At 33.4% G+C, this 7,436-nt stretch overlaps 1 long non-coding RNA gene across 1 annotated transcript; it reads left to right on the top strand.

Moving 5' to 3' along the window:
* The first annotated feature begins 5,360 nt into the window (after positions 1-5,360).
* LOC126892460 (uncharacterized) lies at positions 5,361-7,181 on the top strand. The gene is made up of 2 exons (XR_007700847.1): positions 5,361-5,739; positions 6,250-7,181. It is a non-coding gene; the product is annotated as an uncharacterized LOC126892460 (long non-coding RNA).
* The last annotated feature ends 255 nt before the right edge of the window (positions 7,182-7,436 follow it).

Raw genomic sequence — 7,436 nt, forward strand, 5'->3', positions numbered from 1 at the left:
AGGAAACCAGAGAGGAGGACGAAACAGAAACGTAAGGCTACTTGAGTTAGAAGACAGCCAAGAGGAAACAGAAAACCAGCAGTTGGGGTTTTGAATGAACGAAACAAGGAAAGTACACAGTCAGAAGTAGAATATAATATTTACAACTTCGACTTAAACCTAACGAATTTTGTACGAATGAAAACAGGAATCCTAGAAAACACAAATACCTTTATCATAGACACAGGAGCTGATATTTCAATACTGAAATGTTCACAAGATTTTATGAAGGAACATGTGAAACCAAACACAAAAGCGAAAATAAAAGGAGTAACTAAAGGAGAATTACAAACAATGGGAGAAGTTGAAACAACACTAGAAGTAAAAGTATCTCGATTTGAGCATATCTTTCAATTAGTGGAACCTAGCTTTCCTATTCCAACCGACGGAATCATTGGGAGAGACTTCATTTCAAATTTTCAATGCATACTAGACTATGCTAACCTTAAAATGCACATTAATAGTCCTGTCGCCAGGGGGGGTACAACGGCCTCCTTAATTCAGATGGACTTACCCAAGTTTTTTTTTATATATTTTGACCCGCAGAATACGAATCTTTTGGGTAACAGTTGATCCGGATGTCGATAAGATTGTTATAGACAAAGAACTTGAGGAATTACATAACAGCGATTTCTCGCAAAACAAAACATCTTTTTGTATTTTTTGGGTCATTTTAAGCAAAAAATATTCCTACAAGTTTTTTCGTAGAATGCATAGTTTTCGAGATAACCGCGGTTGAACTTTCAAAAAATCGAAAAATTGTAATTTTTGAACCCGAATAACTTTTGATTAAAAAATAAAGTAGCAATTCTGCTTACCGCATTTGAAAGTTTAAGTCAAATTATATCGGTTTTGATTATTTGCATTGCTAAAAGTTTATTATTTTATTGTTAAACAAAGCTATAAACACCTAGTATGTGAGTGATGCTTTCAATGATTTCTCATTTAAAATCGAACGAGTAGGTAGAGTAGCTACGAGTGCAAGCGAGGCAATTTCTACGTAGCATGCGTTAAAACGCATGTATTAGGCACGGGAAACACTATGTGTTTATAGATTAGTTTAACAATAAAAAAATTAATTTTTAGCAATGCAAATAATCAAAACCGATATAATTTGACTTAAACTTTCAAATGCGGTAAGCACAATTGCTACTTTATTTTTTAATCAAAAGTTATTCGGGTTCAAAAATTTATCAATTTTTCAATTTTTTGAAAGTTCAACCGCGGTTATCTCGAAAACTATGCATTCTACGAAAAAACTTTTAGGAATATTTTTTGCTTAAAATGACCCAAAAAATACAAAAATATGTTTTGTTTTGCGAGAAATCGCTGTTATGTAATTCCTCAAGTTCTTTGTCTATAACAATCTTATCGACATCCGGATCAACTGTTACCCAAAAAATTCGTATTCTACGGGTCAAAATATATAAAAAAAACTTGGGTAAGTCCATCTGAATTAAGGAGGCCGTTGTACCCCCCCTGGCGACAGGACTATAAAGAGGACAACGATTGTTACATTAGTACAAACATTTTGGATAATATAGATAATGACACGATAATAATACCGCCCAGATGTGAAATTTACAGAATCGTAAAAATTTTTCAAACGCTGAAGAACGACAGGATAGTGGAACAACAAGAAATACAACCAGGAATATTCATAGCGAGAGCAATTATTTCAAGTAATAATCCGTACATCAAAATTTTGAACACAACCTACGAAACAGTAAAAGTAGAGACAAACGAAATCAAAACATTAGACATTAAATTATTCAACATATATAGACTGATCAACGACAGCAAGGATAGGAAAAAGGAATTACGGGAATCATTGAAGTTAGACATTCCAGAATACATACGCGATAAGTTAGTATCTTTATGTGAAGATTATTCAGATATATTCGCCCTAAGGCACGACATGCTAACATGTAACAACTTCTACGAGCAGAAACTGAGAGTTAAAGACCAAACTCCGGTATACATTAAAAACTATAGGACACCTCATGCACAAACAGAGGAATTAAACCGGCAAGTGCAAAAACTGAGAGACCAAGGAATAATAGAACCGTCTACAATACAACAGCCCAGTAGTACTGGTACCGAAAAAGGCGACAGATGGAAACAAAGCATGGAGATTATGCATAGATTTTAGACAACTGAACAAGAAAATAGTCACAGACAAATTTCCTTTACCAAGGATAGACTCGATACTAGATCAACTAGGAAGAGCGAAATGGTTTTCGGTTATAGACTTAATGTCAGGTTTTCACCAGATACCATTAGAAAAATCATCGAGAAAATACACATCGTTTAGCACAGAAAATGGAGCATTTCAATTTACCAGATTACCTTTTGGATTAAATGTAAGCCCAAATAGCTTTTCAAGGATGATGTCAATAGCATTTTCGGGATTAACACCAGACAAAGCATTTCTTTACATGGACGATATAGTAGTGATAGGAATATCTGAAAAACATCACCTAGACAACCTTAAAAAGACATTTGAGACATGTCGAAAATTCAATTTGAAACTTAACCCAGGAAAATGTCAATTTTTTAGAAGAGAAGTAACATATTTAGGACATGATCTTTCTCAGGAAGGAGTATCACCAGACAAAGCAAAATATGCAACGATTGAACAATACCCGACACCTAAGACAGCGGAAGAAACAAAAAGATTCGTAGCATTTTGTAACTATTATAGACGTTTTATTCAAAATTTTGCTGAAATATGCAGACCACTCAACAGATTATCAAGAAAAGGAGTAGAATTTTTTTGGTCAGAAGAATGTGAAAAAGCATTCAATAAGCTTAAATCATCTCTGATGAAGCCACCGATCCTAAAATATCCAGAATTCAATAAACAATTCATCCTAACAACAGACGCATCCAACGAGAGTTGTTCAGCAATTTTAAGTCAAGATTATAACGGAATAGACCTACCTATAGCATACGCATCAAGAAGTTTTAATAAAGGAGAATGTAATAAACCTATAATCGTTAAGGAATTACTAGCGATTCATTGGGAAATTAATCATTTCAAATGTTATTTATATGGAGCACCAACATTTTTAGTAAAAACGGATCATAAACCACTAACACATTTATTTGCAATGAAAGAACCAACTTCGAAACTTACAAGAATCAGATTAGATTTAGAGGAATACGATTTCGAAATAGAATACATAACAGGGAAAAATAACTATGCAGATAGTCTTTCAAGAATAATATTACATCAACTAAAGAACCCATACATAGACAATACCCATATATTAGCTATAACACGAGCTCAAGCAAGAGAAAATAAGAAGGAAGCTAGGCAAACGAAGGCAGAAAGCGAACTCGCACTACAGCCAGAAGCCCACAAGCAGACAGTAAGAAAGGTACTAAATAATTTAGAGGCGCATAGACTACCAATTTTGTCTTTTGGAGCAGAACTAATCTCACCAAGGCTGAGCATTAGGGTCAAAAACAAAATAAAGTGCAGCAAGAGCATAGCCACAGGATTCAATCATTTCGATTTAAACCAAATGTTGGCACAGCTTGATAAGCTGGCGGTAGAGAATGCAGTACGTAAAGTAAAAATATACGTAAACGATATTATTTTTAAAGTGTGCACAATTGAGGAATTTATTAAACAAGGAAACAAAATATTAAAGAATGTTGATATATACATATGTGAAGTACCAGAAACAATAGAAGAAGACAAAGAAAAACACAGGCTAATAGAAGAATATCACAATCATCCGATGTTTGGAGGACACGTAGGAAATAACAGACTAATAAAGAAGCTAAAAGCAAGATTTAGATGGAAAAATTTGGAAAAAGACGTAAGAAAATACGTTAAACAATGTCATAAATGTCAAATTAATAAACCGAAAAAATCACATGTCGAAGAATTCGTGATATCGGACACTTCTTCCAAACCATGGGACATAGTATATATAGATACGATAGGTCCATTCACTAAAAGTAACGAAGGTAATAGATACTGTATAACAATGTTATGTGAACTTACTAAATACGCGGTCAGCATACCCGTGTGCAATAAAGAAGCAGATACAATAGCCCGAGGAATTTTTGATCATTTCATACCAACATACGGACTCATGAAGCAAATAAGAACAGACCAAGGCACAGAATATAAAAATGAAGTAATGCAGGAATTAACAAAGCTATTAAAAATAGAGCACAACTTCTCAACGGCATACCATCCACAGTCCATTGGAAGTTGCGAAAAACTACACAGAACATTAAACGAGTACGTAAGAGCATTCATAGATGAAGACAGAGAAAATTGGGATGTGTGTTGCAGGATGTTCACATACTGCTACAATACAACCCCTAACGCGTACCATGGTTACACACCGTTTGAACTATTATATGGCAGAAAGGTTAACCTACCAGAAGACCTTACACAGGAGGTTCAACCATGTTACAATATAGATGCTTACTACAATGAGTTACGTTACAAACTACAAAGCGCACACAAGAGAGCTAGAACCTTCTTACTAAAGCACAAAAAAGAGCGACAAGAAAAGAATAAGCTCAAAGCAACACCACAACAATTTAAAATAGGAGACCTAGTCCTGGTAAAAAGGGAAGAGAATGGTAAGTTTGATAGTCTTTATGTAGGCCCTTTCACAATAACAGAGGTAAATAATGTTAATTGTAAGATCAGATCGGAAAACAATAAAATCAAGGAAATGCATAAGAATAGACTATATGCTTACAATCCGAGAACACCGTGAGTGACAAGTGAAACGGGAACAGTCTAGATAACGAACATTTTCACTTTTATTTTTTGTATCTAATTAGTATTTATAGGAAAAATGTATATATTGTACTTCGTAAAACGCAGCAAGTAATTAGTGGTACTATTAGAAAAATTTTCTTCCTTTTCCGTAGTCAGAAAATTTTCGGGGGAAGGGGAAGATGAATTGGGATACACAGCATCTCAATAAACATCATATTATAAATAAACCTTTTAATAATTAAATGCCCGTGGTAATGTTTGTTTAATAAATACGAGTAACAAGGTCGAGTTGCAATAATATTCAGTGGGTGTTTATTAACAGTCAGCACTTTAAATCACGGTCACCTCGTCTTACCAAAACAGTAAATAAACAATAACCGACTTTAATTATATTTTTACGAGAACAGATAAATCAATTAGCAGTTGAGATTCGACGGGGTAACATCGATTTCAAGTAAATAATATACCACCAGTTATTTTCTGTGATATATTTAACGTGTAAATAAATGTCTTAACAACGAACTATATTTACTACATCAACCCTCATAGTCGGGGTAATGTAACGGTCACGTTACAAAATTAGCTCTTTAATTATTATTATAATTATTTTTCCTCGGTCTCCATTTAAATTCTCTAATTTCTCGTATAGGACTACTGGGGTGACGTCATACCTCGGTGATGGAACGTACTCCACCTATCGAGAATGATTTCGTTTTCTGAGAGAGTTTGACGTTTACCTTGGCGGAGAAGCGCCTCTCGTTCTTTACTTGACTGTTGGCTGTTGTGTCGAATAGAGGTACCATATAGAATGGCGGATGATTTCATCCAACTTATTTTATAACATCAAGCAATTTAAAGTAAAGTAAAAAGTTACCAGCAAGGGTTGTCGAGTTAGGGAGACATGTGTGTGACAACTCCTGTTGGAGCCAACTAGGAATCATTCGGTGAGATTTATTTTTTTTGTAATAATTTTTAATTAGCCATTGTCATGTGTTTTTTGTTGTGGAATATTTAAAATATTAGTCCCATTGTTAAACTTTCTTAGTCAATCTATTAAGGGAAGGGTGTAGATGATTTCGATCTTTATATTATCTTTATATCGATCTTTTATATTAATGTGGTTTTTGGTTTTACATAACCAAACATTTTTGAAGTCCTCAAATTAATATTGAAAATAATTACCATTTCTCTGTAGGTTTTAAATTATTCAACATCCAATAGTTTATAAATTCAATATATTTTTACAGATATTTCCTCAAATAAATCATTTCAATGTCATTTGTCCATGTATTCACACTCAAAACAGTTCAAGGTTACCTGAGATTGGTTTTTGTTCCAGTTTTAATGGTCGGTTTTTCTATACTATTGCTTCTAAAAAGTTCCTCAATTATTTCTTCTTCCCTTTACTTTTTGCTCATGTTTAAAATGGGAAATAAAACTGGGAATGTTTTTAGCCATTTGGGAGAAACCCTACCATGAAGTCATAGACCTTATTTGACCACCTAGAGAAACCACTACAGCCACAGTCAAGTCATCATGGGAGTATGTCTAATTGGGAACAAGCTATGGGAGCGTTCCAGCTCAATTTTCGTCTTGGCACCTGGGCCTACAGGAGTCATGGGGTCGCACCATCCTGGTGCATCATTTTCTAGGATGCAACCGCAACCTCGTTTGGGAACATTTAGTGAGGTGTTTTAGTAACTATTGGTTTTTTTATATTTCAGACTATCTGTTAAATACACTATGTTTTTTTCCAGATTTAGGTTACCTCTGGTTTTTTTTTTGACATATTTGTATATTAGATTATTTGGTTCCCAAACTTTGTATCTACGGTAACTTCTTGTGCACAGGAATAAGCCTAGAGAAAAATTAGGTTTTTAATACTTTATTATTGCTTTGATATTGGTTTATGTAATTCGGGTAAATTTATTTTTTTAATATTACTAGCTTGTTTCCCAAATATTTTACTGTTATTGGCTTTATTCCATTTGTTCGGTTAATTTAGGTCATCGTCGGTATTTATCTCAACTTCATTTCTACTTTAGTCAATTGTATATTTAACTTTATTTATTCATTATTGTATTTTCCCTTAGTGAGGCTTGGGCCTATTTATTTGTAGTATTTTCATCTTTGTCAGTTTCCTTTAGTTGTACGTAGCGGGCGTACTATAACCATTTGGTAGAAGACTTATGTAATTTTGTACCCTATATATATGTAAGAGGTATTTAAGTTTATAACAGATAACATTATTGTTGTTATCTTTAAAAAATATATAACTTTTTGTATAACTTATGTCATTTTAGAGTCACATGATATACACTTTGTGTAACTCAGAGATTGTCAAAAATCTAGTAGTTATTTTTAATAAATATGTATTTATTTTGTATATCAATTATTTTATTATTCCTTTATGTTCATTATTGCAGGTTTGATATATTTAATATTTGACAGCAGTATAAGATACCTGGGAAAATGATCGAAGATCATTTTCATGGCGCCCATGATTTGTTAGATTTATATATTGTTCGTCTTTAGCAATTATCCATCTTCATTCAGTTTCAGTACATTATTCTTATTTTATTATTTCATCTTTTGGTCATCATTACTATCTATATAGAGCTACTGTTCTTCGACAGGCATG

Source organism: Diabrotica virgifera, chromosome 9 (genome assembly GCF_917563875.1).
Source record: "Diabrotica virgifera virgifera chromosome 9, PGI_DIABVI_V3a".
Taxonomy (NCBI): Eukaryota; Metazoa; Arthropoda; class Insecta; order Coleoptera; family Chrysomelidae; genus Diabrotica; species Diabrotica virgifera.